This window comes from Triticum urartu, chromosome 3 (assembly GCF_003073215.2).
Source record: "Triticum urartu cultivar G1812 chromosome 3, Tu2.1, whole genome shotgun sequence".
In the NCBI taxonomy this organism is placed as follows: domain Eukaryota; kingdom Viridiplantae; phylum Streptophyta; class Magnoliopsida; order Poales; family Poaceae; genus Triticum; species Triticum urartu.
This window is the reverse complement of record NC_053024.1, coordinates 433,854,234-433,866,628: the sequence shown is the minus strand read 5'-3', so window position 1 is coordinate 433,866,628 and position 12,395 is coordinate 433,854,234.

Here is a 12,395-nt window from a genome sequence, read left to right as displayed (position 1 = left end):
GCTCTAAGCCGCTTCATCTCCAGATTGGGAGAAAAGGCACTGCCACTCTATCGCCTTCTACGGTGAACCGATCACTTCCAGTGGACGAACGCGGCAACAACCCTTCTTGCAAGCAATCCAATCCTGGCCGTGCCAAACATCAGTGAACCGATGTTATTATACATATCACAACACATCAGGTGGTGAGCGTCATGCTCGTTGTTGAACGAGAACAGGACAGACACAAATTCTCGCTTCAGAAGCCAGTATACTACGTATCCACTATCCTTACACCATGCAAATCCCGGTACCCCCATTATCAAAAGATAGCATACGCGGTCTTCATGGCATCACGAAAGCTCCGTCACTACTTCCAGGAGTGTTCGGTCACGGTGGCTTCCGAAGTACCACTCAATGACATTATAAACAACCGCGATGCCATGGGCCGGATTGCCAAATGGGCCATTGAGCTCCTCCCATTTGACATTACATATAAACCACGTCGAGCTATTAAATCCCAAGTACTGTCTGACTTCGTCGCCGAATGGACAAAGGCTGAACTCTCTAAAGAGTACGTCACATATTCCAATTGGGTTATGTATTTCGATGGCTCCAAAATGCTGGCAGGGCTAGGAGCGGGCGTCATTTTAACGTCCCCTACTGGAGACGCCGTTCAGTACGTACTCCAAATACTATACACAGACTCCAATAACGCAGCCGAATACGAGGCCTTATTGCATGGTCTCCGGATGGCTGTCTCCATGGGCATACAGCGCCTGGAAGTGCGCGGGGACTCAAACCTCGCAATATCTCAAATAAATGGAGACTTTGATGCCAAAGACCCGAAGATGGTAGCTTATCACAATGTCGTCCTAAAAATGTCAGCTCGGTTCGACGGACTCGAGTTCCATCATGTGGCCCGAGAAAGTAATCAAGCGGCGGACGTTCTCGCTCGCATAGGCGCTAAGCGCGACCCCGTCCCACCTAACATTTTTCTGGAAAGGCTTTTTAAGCCATCCGTGGTGTGGCAGGGGGAGGGTGGCAACACTAGTCCGGATCCGAACACAACCCCAGATTCCGAACACACCGATATCGTCGGAGGCTCAACCACCGAAATAACACCGTCGGCCCATCTCATTATGGCAGTCATTGCCCAATGGACCGAACCCTTCTTGGCCTACCTTAATAAGAAGGAGCTTCCCCAGGATTAGAATGAGGCCCGCTGCATTGTCCGGTGTTCGAAGGCCTACAAGGTTCATGACGGAGAGCTTTGTAAGAAAAGCGCTACCGGAGTTCTTCAATGATGTATCTCCGAGGAAGAGGGCGGCATCTCTTGGCTGAAATTCACGCCAGACTCGGCGGTCACCACGCCGCAGCTCGGGCCCTTGTTAGCAAGGCCTTCCATACAGGGTTTTATTGGCCAACGGCCTGAGCAGATGCACAGAACCTTGTCCAACGTTGCGCCGGATGCCAACTCTTCGCCAACCAAAGCCATATGCCCCCCACTGCCTTACAAACAATCCCCATCACTTGGCCTTTTGCGGTCTAGGAACTTGATATGGTCGGACCCCTTAAAGGAGGAAGCCATAAGAGAAAGTATCTGCTGGTCATGGTGGATAAATTCACTAGGTAGATAGAGGCCAAACCAGTCAAAACGGCCGAAGCGGGCCAGTAATAGATTTCCTATCCGGCGTGGTACACTGTTACGGTGTGCACACAGCATAATCACCGATAATGGCTCTAATTTCACAGCCGACGAAGTGAAAACTTGGTGTGCTAATCTGGGCATTAAGCTCGATTACGCCTTTGTCTATCACCCGCAGACAAACAGTCAAGTCGAACGGGCCAATGGTCTTATTATGAGCGGCATCAAACCTAGACTAGTGTGGTATTTGAAGGAATCAGACAAGCATTGGGTGGAGGAACTTGACTCCGTACTCTGGGGGCTGCGGACCACGCCCAACCGCACTACTGGATATACACCTTTCTTCATGGTGTATGGTGCGGAAGCAGTGTTACCTTGCGACATTATTCATGACTCACCTCGAGTGCGCATGTACGAAGAGAGAGAGGTCGAGCTTGATCGGCAGGACAACTTAGATGCCCTGGAGGAGGAGCGCGACGTCGCAAAAGCCCATTCCGCATTTTATCAATAGCGAGCTCACAGGCATCAAAGCAGAGAAGTGTGGGCCAAGACTTATAACGTTTGTGAACTCGTTCTACGCCTGCCGGAGAAGAAAAAGGACAAACTCAAGCTCAAGTGGGAGGGTCCCTTCATCATTGACGAAGTTCTCACCAGAGGAGCGTACCGCCTACGTGATGCATTAGACAATCACCTGGAGCCGAACCCCTGGAATGCGGCCAGACTCCGATGATTTTATGCCTAGCGCCGAACTCTGTGTTCGTCTCCTTCCTCCTGTTATTAACGTTATTTTTTCCCTCTTTTGATTGTTTATCTCTTTTCGTTTTGCTCTTTAGCCCTACGGCTTTAGTACGACTAGACTGTCCTCCCCTGATGCGTACATCTCCACATATGTACATTCATTATACCTGGGAGCTTCTCGTACAAAAGCTTGCTATTATTCTTCGAGCATCAAGCTCACCACATATGCGTTTTTCCATATGTACCTTTTATTCGCCATTATATGCATCGATATGACTTAAGTTTTGGCCAAGCTGGGTTGCCTGGCTCCTGTGCTTATGCCCTATGTTTCCGTTAGTTCAGCTAGGGCATAAAGGGAGCACCTCTGCGATTGCTACTGTCGGGTCATCCGGATGTGTACCTCAGACTGGGTGAAACCGAAAGCTAGCGTTCTTAAGGGAATATCCGGTCGGTGAATTAAAGACGTTTTCGCATTCACTCCATTGTGAAACCCCAGATGTTACTTACTCTACGATTTTTTCAATCACAATTCGGACATGCACATTAAATGCATGCACACTCAGGGAAAAGAACCCTTAACAGAACTATTCTCTCTGGAAGATGTTTCTTGCATAATGTAATATAACATAACTAGTCGGATACACATTGTCTGTTCAAGCAACTATGACCCCTACGCCTGGTTCCCATGCATACCCCGGTATATTCTACCGTTAGGGTATTCGGAAACACTCCGCACCTTCGGGTCTAGAGGTCGAAGCGAAAAGGTCAGCCATGATGATTATTTTTATTATCCAGCTAGAAGGAAAGTACATAGTCACTTAGGACTTAAAAACTTCCTCCTCTATACCGTCCAACAGGCGGTCTAATTTACAATCCTGTTGGGAGTATCTAGCAGCCACCTCTACTTGGCCATATACTAAACTAACGGGAATTTCTTCCCCATTTGACCCTAGAGGTCCGACCCGGGCCATGTGATTTGGATTCAGCTTGGTATATCGTGTTTTTACCATAGCCCAGGCCTCTCGCGCACCCTCTCGGCAGACTGATATCTTCCATAGTCGGATACGCCGCCGCGCTCCCTTGAACAGCTCTACAAGCTTCTCCATCCTCCCTGGAGGGGAGTCGGACGGCCATAAGGCCTTGGCTACACTCCGCATTGCCTGCCGAGCTTGCTCGTGCAACTGTGATAGCCCTTGCAGAAGATCACTTGATGATCCGGACACCTCCTCTTTGGGACGGCCCGTCAATATACCTGCAATCACAGCTATATCAGCTACTTTTACTTCCAAATTGTCAACAGACAAATTTGGCCACATACTAAATATGCCGCCTCGCAGCTTTTTGTTCTCCTTCACGGAGTCTGCCAGCTGGGCCCGTACATCTTTTAGTTCTTCGCGCATTCAAGTGTTCGCATCCTGGAGCTTGTTTTTCTCCTGAACGACTTCTGTTAGCACACGCTCGCCCACTGCTAGCAGTTTTTTGGCTCCATGTTCTCCGCTTCGAGCAGCGTCCAGCTATTCTTGCAGTTGGTCTAATGATCCGATAAAAAGGTAAGCAAGCAGGTTAGCATTATTAGTGTACCATTATGTTTTCTCGATGGAGGGAAACATTACCAGGGGATGCCTTCTTGGATTTCTCCAGTTCGGCACTGGCAGCAGTTAGCTGACTTTGACATTTTTCTAGTTCCTGAGCTAATAGGGTGTTCTTCTCTGTAAACACCTGGTTATACATTGATCCTTAAATCAGTTGTATCAACTACTTTAAGTCTCGGGGGCTACTGGTTGATACGTCTCCAACGTATCTATAATTTTTTATTGCTCCATGCTATATTATCTTCTGTTTTGGACATTATTGGGCTTTATTATCCACTTTTATATTATTTTTGGGACTAACCTATTAACCGGAGGCCCAGACCAGAATTGATGTTTTTTGCCTATTTTAGGGTTTCGAAGAAAAGGAATAGCAAACGAAGTCCAAACGGAATGAAACCTTTGGGAACGTGATTTTTGGAACGAACAAGACCCTGGAGACTTGGACCCTATGTCAAGCAACCAATAGGGAGGCCACGAGGTAGGGGGCGCCTACCCCCCCCCCCCAGGCGCGCCCTCCACCCTCATGGGCCCCCTGTTGCTCCATCGATGTACTTTTTCCTCCTATATATACCTATGTACCCCCAAACGATCAGATACGGAGCCAAAACCCTAATTCCACCGCCGTAACTTTCTGTATCCACGAGATCCCATCTTGGGGCCTGTTCCGGAGCTCCGCCGGAGGGGGCATCAATCACGGAGGGCTTCTACATCAACACCATAGCCTCTCCGATGAAGTGTGAGTAGTTTACCTCAGACCTTTGGGTCCATAGTTAGTAGCTAGATGGCTTCTTCTCTCTTTTTGGATCTCAATACAAAGTTCTCCCCCTCTCTTGTGGAGATTTATTCGATGTAATCTTCTTTTGCGGTGTGTTTGTTGAGACAGATGAATTGTGGGTTTATGATCAAGTTTATCTATGAACAATATTTGAATCTTCTCTGAATTCTTTTATGTATGATTGGTTATCTTTGCAAGTCTCTTCGAATTATCAGTTTGGTTTGGCCTACTAGATTGATCTTTCTTGCAATGGGAGAAGTGTTTAGCTTTGGGTTCAATCTTGCGGTGTCCTTTCCCAGTGACAGTAGGGGCAGCAAGCCACGTATTGTATTGTTGCCATCAAGGATAACAAGATGGGGTTTTCATCATATTGCATGAGTTTATCCCTCTACATCATGTCATCTTGCTTAAGGCGTTACTCTGTTCTTATGAACTTAATACTCTAGATGCATGCTGGATAGCGGTCGACGTGTGGAGTAATAGTAGTAGATGCAGGCAGGAGTCGGTCTACTTGTCTTGGACGTGATGCCTATATACATGATCATACCTAGATATTCTCATAACTATGTTCAATTCTGTCAATTGCTCAAAATAATTTGTTCACCCACCGTAAAATACGTATGCTCTTGAGAGAAGCCACTAGTGAAACCTATGGCCCCCAGGTCTATCTTCATCATATTAAATCTTCCAATACTTAGTTATTTTCATTGCTTTTATTTTACTTTGCATATTTATCATAAAAATACCAAAAATATTATCTTATCATATCTATCAGATCTCACTCTCGTAAGTGACCGTGTAGGGATTGACAACCCCTTATCGCATTGGTTGCGAGGATTTATTTGTTTTGTGTAGGTGCGAGGGACTCACGCGTAGCCTCCTACTGGATTGATATCTTGGTTCTCAAAAACTGAGGGAAATACTTATGCTACTTTGCTGCACCACCCTTTCCTCTTCAAGGGAAAACCAACGCAAGTGCTCAAGAGGTAGCAAGAAGGATTTCTGGCGCCGTTGTCGGGGAAGTCTACGCAAAAGTCAACATACCAAGTACCCATCACAAACCCTTATCTCCCGCATTACATCATTTGCCATTTGCGTGTCGTTTTCCTCTCCCCCACTTCACCCTTGTTGTTTTATTCACCCTCTCTCTCTCTATCCTCCCTCTCTTTCTCTATTTCCCTCTTTTTGCTCGTTTGCTTGTGTGTTGGATTGCTTGCTTGTCACGATGGCTCAAGATAACACTAAATTGTGTGACTTTACCAATACTAACAACAATGATTTTATTAGCACTCCAATTGCTCCTCTTACCGATGCTGAATCTTGTGAAATTAATGCTGCCTTGCTGAATCTTGTCATGAAAGATCCGTTTTCCGGCCTTCCTAGTGAAGATGTCGCTACCCATCTAAATAGCTTCGTTGATTTGTGTGATATGCAAAAGAAGAAAGATGTGGATAATGATATTGTTAAATTGAAGCTATTTCCTTTTTCGCTTAGAGATCGTGCTAAAGCTTGGTTTTCGTCTTTGCCTAAAAATAGTATTGATTCTTGGAATAAGTGCAAAGATGCTTTTATCTCTAAGTATTTTCCTCCCGCTAAGATCATCTCTCTTAGAAACGATATTATGAATTTTAAGCAACTTGATCACGAACATGTTGCACAAGCTTGGGAGAGGATGAAATTAATGATACGTAATTGCCCAACACATGGTTTAAATTTGTGGGTGATTATACACATTTTTTATGCCGGATTGAATTTTGCTTCTAGAAATCTTTTAGATTCGGCCGCGGGAGGCACTTTTATTGAAATCACTTTAGGAGAAGCTACTAAACTCCTAGATAATATTATGGTTAATTATTCTCAATGGCACACTGAAAGATCTACTAATAAGAAAGTGCATGCGATAGAAGAAATTAATGTTTTGAGTGGAAAGATGGATGAACTTATGAAATTATTTGCTAATAAAAGTGTTTCTTCTGATCCTAATGATATGCCTTTGTCTACTTTGATTGAGAATAATAATGAATCTATGGATGTGAATTTTGTTGGTAGGAACAATTTTGGTAACAATGCGTATAGAGGAAACTTTAATCCTAGGCCTTATCCTAGTAATTCCTCTAATAATTATGGTAATCCCTACAAAAATTCTTATGGAAATTATAATAATATGCCCTCTGATTTTGAATCTAATATTAAAGAATTTATTACTTCGCAAAAGAATTTCAATGCTTTGATTGAAGAAAAATTGCTTAAGATTGATGAGTTGGCTAGGAACGTTGATAGAATTTCTCTTGATGTTGATTCTTTGAAATTTATATCTATTCCACCTAAGCATGATATCTGTGAGTCTCTCAAAACCATGAGAATTTCCATTGATGAGTGCAAAGAAAGAATCGCTAGGATACGTGCTAAGAAAGATTCCTTTATAAGAGCGTGTTCTTCTAGTTTCCATGATAATAAAGATCAAGATCTAAAAGTTATTGATGTGTCCCCTATTAAATCTTTGTTTTGCAATATTAATCTTTATAATAATGGGACTGAATATGATCCACCTTTACCTAGAAGGCGTTCCAAAAATTCGGAGTTTTTAGACCATGATGCTAAATTTGATAAAAGTGGGATTGAAGAGATCAAAACTCTAGATGTTAATGAACCTACTATTTTGGATTTCAAGGAATTTAATTATGATAATTTCTATTTGATAGATTGTATTTCCTTGTTGCAATCCATTCTAAATTCTCCTCATGCTTATAGTCAAAATAAAGCTTTTACCAAACATATCGTTGATGCTTTGATGCAATCTTATGAAGAAAAACTTGAGTTGGAAGTTTCTATCCCTAGAAAACTTTATGATGAGTGGGAACCAACTATTAAAATTAAAATTAAAGATCATGAATGCTATGCTTTGTGTGATTTGGGTGCTAGTGTTTCCACGATTCCAAAGACTTTGTGTGATTTGTTAGGTTTCCGTGATTTTGACGATTGCTCTTTAAACTTGCACCTTGCGGATTCCACTATTAAGAAACCTATGAGAAGAATTAATGATGTTCTTATTGTTGCAAATAGGAATTATTTGCCCGTATATTTTATCGTTCTTGATATAGATTGCAATCCTTCATGTCCTATTATTCCTGGTAGACCTTTCCTTAGAATGATTGGTGCAATTATTGATATGAAGGAAGGAAATATTAGATTCCAATTTCCGTTAAGGAAAGGCATGGAATAATTTACTAGAAAGAAAATTAAATTACCTTATGAATCTATTATGAGAGCCACTTATGGATTGCCTACCAAAGATGGCAATACCTAGATCTATCCTTGCTTTTTATGCCTAGCTAGGGGCGTTAAACGATAGCGCTTGTTGGGAGGCAACCCAATTTTATTTTTATTCCTTGCTTTTTTCTCCTGTTTAGTAAAAAATAATTTGTCTAGCCTCTGTTTTGGTTGTGTTTTTTGTGTTTAATTAGTGTTTGTGCCAAGTAGAACCGTTGGGAAGACTTGGGGAAAGTCTTGTTAATCTTGCTATAAAAAAACAGAAACTTTAGTGCTCACGAGAACTGCTGCCATTTTTATTTTGAAAGTGATATTTAGTTAATTATTTTTGCAGATGATTAATAGATAAATTACACACGTCCAGAAATTTATTTTAGAATTTTTGGGGTTCCAGATCTTGCGCTAGCTACAGATTACTACGGACTGTTCTGTTTTTGACAGATTCTGTTTTTCGTGTGTTGTTTGCTTATTTTGATGAATCTATGACTAGTAAAATAGTTTATAAACCATAGAGAAGTTGTAATACAGTAGGTTTAACACCAATATAAATAAAGAATGAGTTCATTACAGTACCTTGAAGTGGTCTTTTGTTTTCTTTCACTAACGGAGCTCACGAGATTTTCTACTTTAAGTTTTGTGTTGTGAAGTTTTCAAGTTTTGGGTAAAGATTTGATGGATTATGGAACAAGGAGTGGAAAGAGCCTAATATTGGGGATTACCATGGCACCCCAAAGATAATCTAAGGACACCTAAAATCCAAAGCTTGGGGATGCCCCGGAAGGCATCCCCTCTTTCGTCTACTTCTATCGGTAACTTTACTTGGAGCTATATTTTTATTCACCACATGATATGTGTTTTGCTTGGAGCGTCTTGTATGATTTGAGTCTTTATTTTTAGTTTACCACAATCATCCTTGCTGTACACACTTTTTGAGAGAGACACACATGATTCGAAAATTATTAGAATACTCTATGTGCTTCACTTATATCTTTGGAGTTATATAGTTTTGCTCTAGTGCTTCACTTATATCTTTTAGAGCACTGTGGTGGATTTGTTTTATAGAAACTATTGATCTCTCATGCTTCACTTAGATTATTTTGAGAGTCCTAAATAGCATGGTAAATTTCTTAAATAATCCTAATATGCTAGGTATACAAGATTAATAATAAAATTCTCTTATGAGTGTGTTGAATACTATGAGAAGTTTGATACTTGATAATTATTTTGAGATATGGAGATGGTGATATTAGAGTCATGCTAGTTTATTAGTTGTGAATTTGAGAAATACTTGTGTTAAAGTTTGTGATTCCTGTAGCATGCACGTATGGTGAACCGTTATGTGATGAAGTCGGAGCATGATTTATTTATTGATTGTCTTCCTTATGAGTGGCGGTCGGGGACGAGCGATGGTCTTTTCCTACCAATCTATCCCCCTAGGAGCATGCGCGTAATACTTTGCTTTGATAACTTGTATATTTTTGCAATAAGTATATGAGTTCTTTATGACTAATGTTGAGTCCATGGATTATACGCACTCTCACCCTTCCACCATTGCTAGCCTCTCTAATACCGCGCACCTTTCGCCGGTATCATACACCCACCATATACCTTCCTAAAAACAGCCACCATACCTACCTATCATATTGCCATGCAACTTTCCACCGTTCCATTTACTATGACACGCTCCATCATTGTCATATTGCTTTGCATAATCATGTAGTTGACATTGTAATTGTGGCAAAGCCACCGTTCATAATTCTTTCATACATGTCACTCATGAGTCATTGCATATCCCAGTACACCGCCGGAGGCATTCACATAGAGTCATATTTTGTTCTAAGTATTGAGTTGTAATTGTTGAGTTGTAAGAAAATAAAAGTGTGATGATCATAATTATTAGAGCATTGTCCCAAGTGAGGAAAGGATGATGGAGACTATGATTCCCCCACAAGTCGAGATGAGACTCCGGATGAAATAAAAAATAAAAGAGGCCAAAGAAGCCCAAACAAAAAAAGAGGCCATAAAAAATAGAAAAGGCCCAAATAAAAAAATGAGAGAAAAAGATAGAAGGGACAATGCAACTATCCTTTTACCACACTTGTGCTTCAAAGTAGCACCATGATCTTCATAATATAGAGTCTCCTATGTTATCAATTTCATATACTAGTGGGAATTTTTCATTATAGAACCTGGCTTGTATATTCTAATGATGGGCTTCCTCAAATTACCCTAGGTCTTCGTGAGCAAGCGAGTTGGATGCACACCCACTTAGTTTCTTTTTGAGCTTTCATATACTTATAGCTCTAGTGCATCCGTTGCATGGCAATCCCTACTCACTCACATTGATATCTATTTATGGGCATCTCCATAGCCCATTGATACGCCTAGTTGATGTGAGACTACCACCATTCTATTCCACCTAAAGTGCTATGTCCATGGCTCACGCTCATGTATTGCGTGAAGATTGAAAAAGTTTGAGAACACCAAAAGTATGAAACAATTTCTTGGCTTGTCATCCGGGTTGTGCATGATTTAAATACTTTGTGTGGTGAAGATAGAGCATAGCCAGACTATATGATTTTGTAGGGATAACTTTCTTTGGCCATGTTATTTTAAGAAGACATAATTACTCAGTTAGTATGCTTGAAGTATTATCATTTCTATGTTAATATTGAACTTTTGTCTTGAATCTTTCGGATCTGAATATTCATACCACAATTAAGAATAATTACATTGAAAATATGCCAAGTAGCATTCCACATCAAAAATTCTGTTTTTATCATTTACCTACTCGAGGACGAGCAGGAATTAAGCTTGGGGATGCTTGATACGTCTCCAACGTATCTATAATTTTTGATTGCTCCATGCTACATTATCTTCTGTTTTGGACATTATTGGGCTTTATTATCCACTTTTATATTATTTTTGGGACTAACCTATTAACCGAAGGCCCAGACTGGAATTGATGTTTTTTGCCTATTTTAGGGTTTCGAAGAAAAGGAATACCAAACGGAGTCCAAACGGAATGAAACCTTCGAGAACGTGATTTTTGGAACGAACAAGACCCAGGAGACTTGGACCCTACGTCAAGCAACCAACAAGGAGGCCACGAGGTAGGGGGCGCGCCTACCCCCCCCCCCAAGCGCACCCTCCACCCTTGTGGGCCCCCTATTGCTCCACCGACGTACTTCTTCCTCCTATATATACCTACGTACCCCCAAACGATCAGATACGGAGCCAAAACCCTAATTCCACTGCCGTAACTTTCTGTATCCACGAGATCCCATCTTGGGGCCTGTTCCAGAGCTCCGCCGGAGGGGGCATCGATCACGGAGGGCTTCTATTGTATTGTTGCCATCGAGGATAACAAGATGTGGTTTTCATCATATTGCATGAGTTTATCCCTCTACATCATGTCATCTTGCTTAAGGCGTTACTCTGTTCTTATGAACTTAATACTCTAGATGCATGCTGGATAGCGGTCGATGTGTGGAGTAATAGTAGTAGATGCAGGCAGGAGTCGGTCTACTTGTCTTGGACGTGATGCCTATATACATGATCATACCTAGATATTCTCATAACTATGCTCAATTATGTCAATTGCTCAACAATAATTTGTTCACCCACCGTAAAATACTTATGCTCTTGAGAGAAGCCACTAGTGAAACCTATGGCCCCCGGGTCTATCTTCATCATATTAAATCTTCCAATACTTAGTTATTTTCATTGTTTTTATTTGACTTTGCATATTTATCATAAAAATACCAAAAATATTATCTTATCATATCTATCAGATCTCACTCTCGTAAGTGGCCGTGTAGGGATTGACAACCCCTTGTCGTGTTGGTCGCGAGGATTTATTTGTTTTGTGTAGGTGCGAGGGACTCGCGCGTAGCCTCCTACTGGATTGATACCTTGGTTCTAAAAAACTGAGGGAAATACTGTTGGAAATATGCCCTAGAGGCAATAATAAATTAGTTATTATTATATTTCCTTGTTCATGATAATCGTTTATTATCCATGCTAGAATTGTATTGATAGGAAACTCAGATACATGTGTGGATACATAGACAACACCATGTCCCTAGTAAGCCTCTAGTTGACTGGCTCGTTGATCAATAGATGGTTACGGTTTCCTGACCATGGACATTGGATGTCATTGATAACGGGATCACATCATTAGGAGAATGATGTGATGGACAAAGACCCAATCCTAAGCCTAGCACAAGATCATGTAGTTCGTATGCTAAAGCTTTTCTAATGTCAAGTATCATTTCCTTAGACCATGAGATTGTGCAACTCCCGGATACCGTAGGAGTGCTTTGGGTGTGCCAAACGTCACAACGTAACTGGGTGGCTATAAAGGTACACTACAGGTATCTCCGAAAGTGTCTGT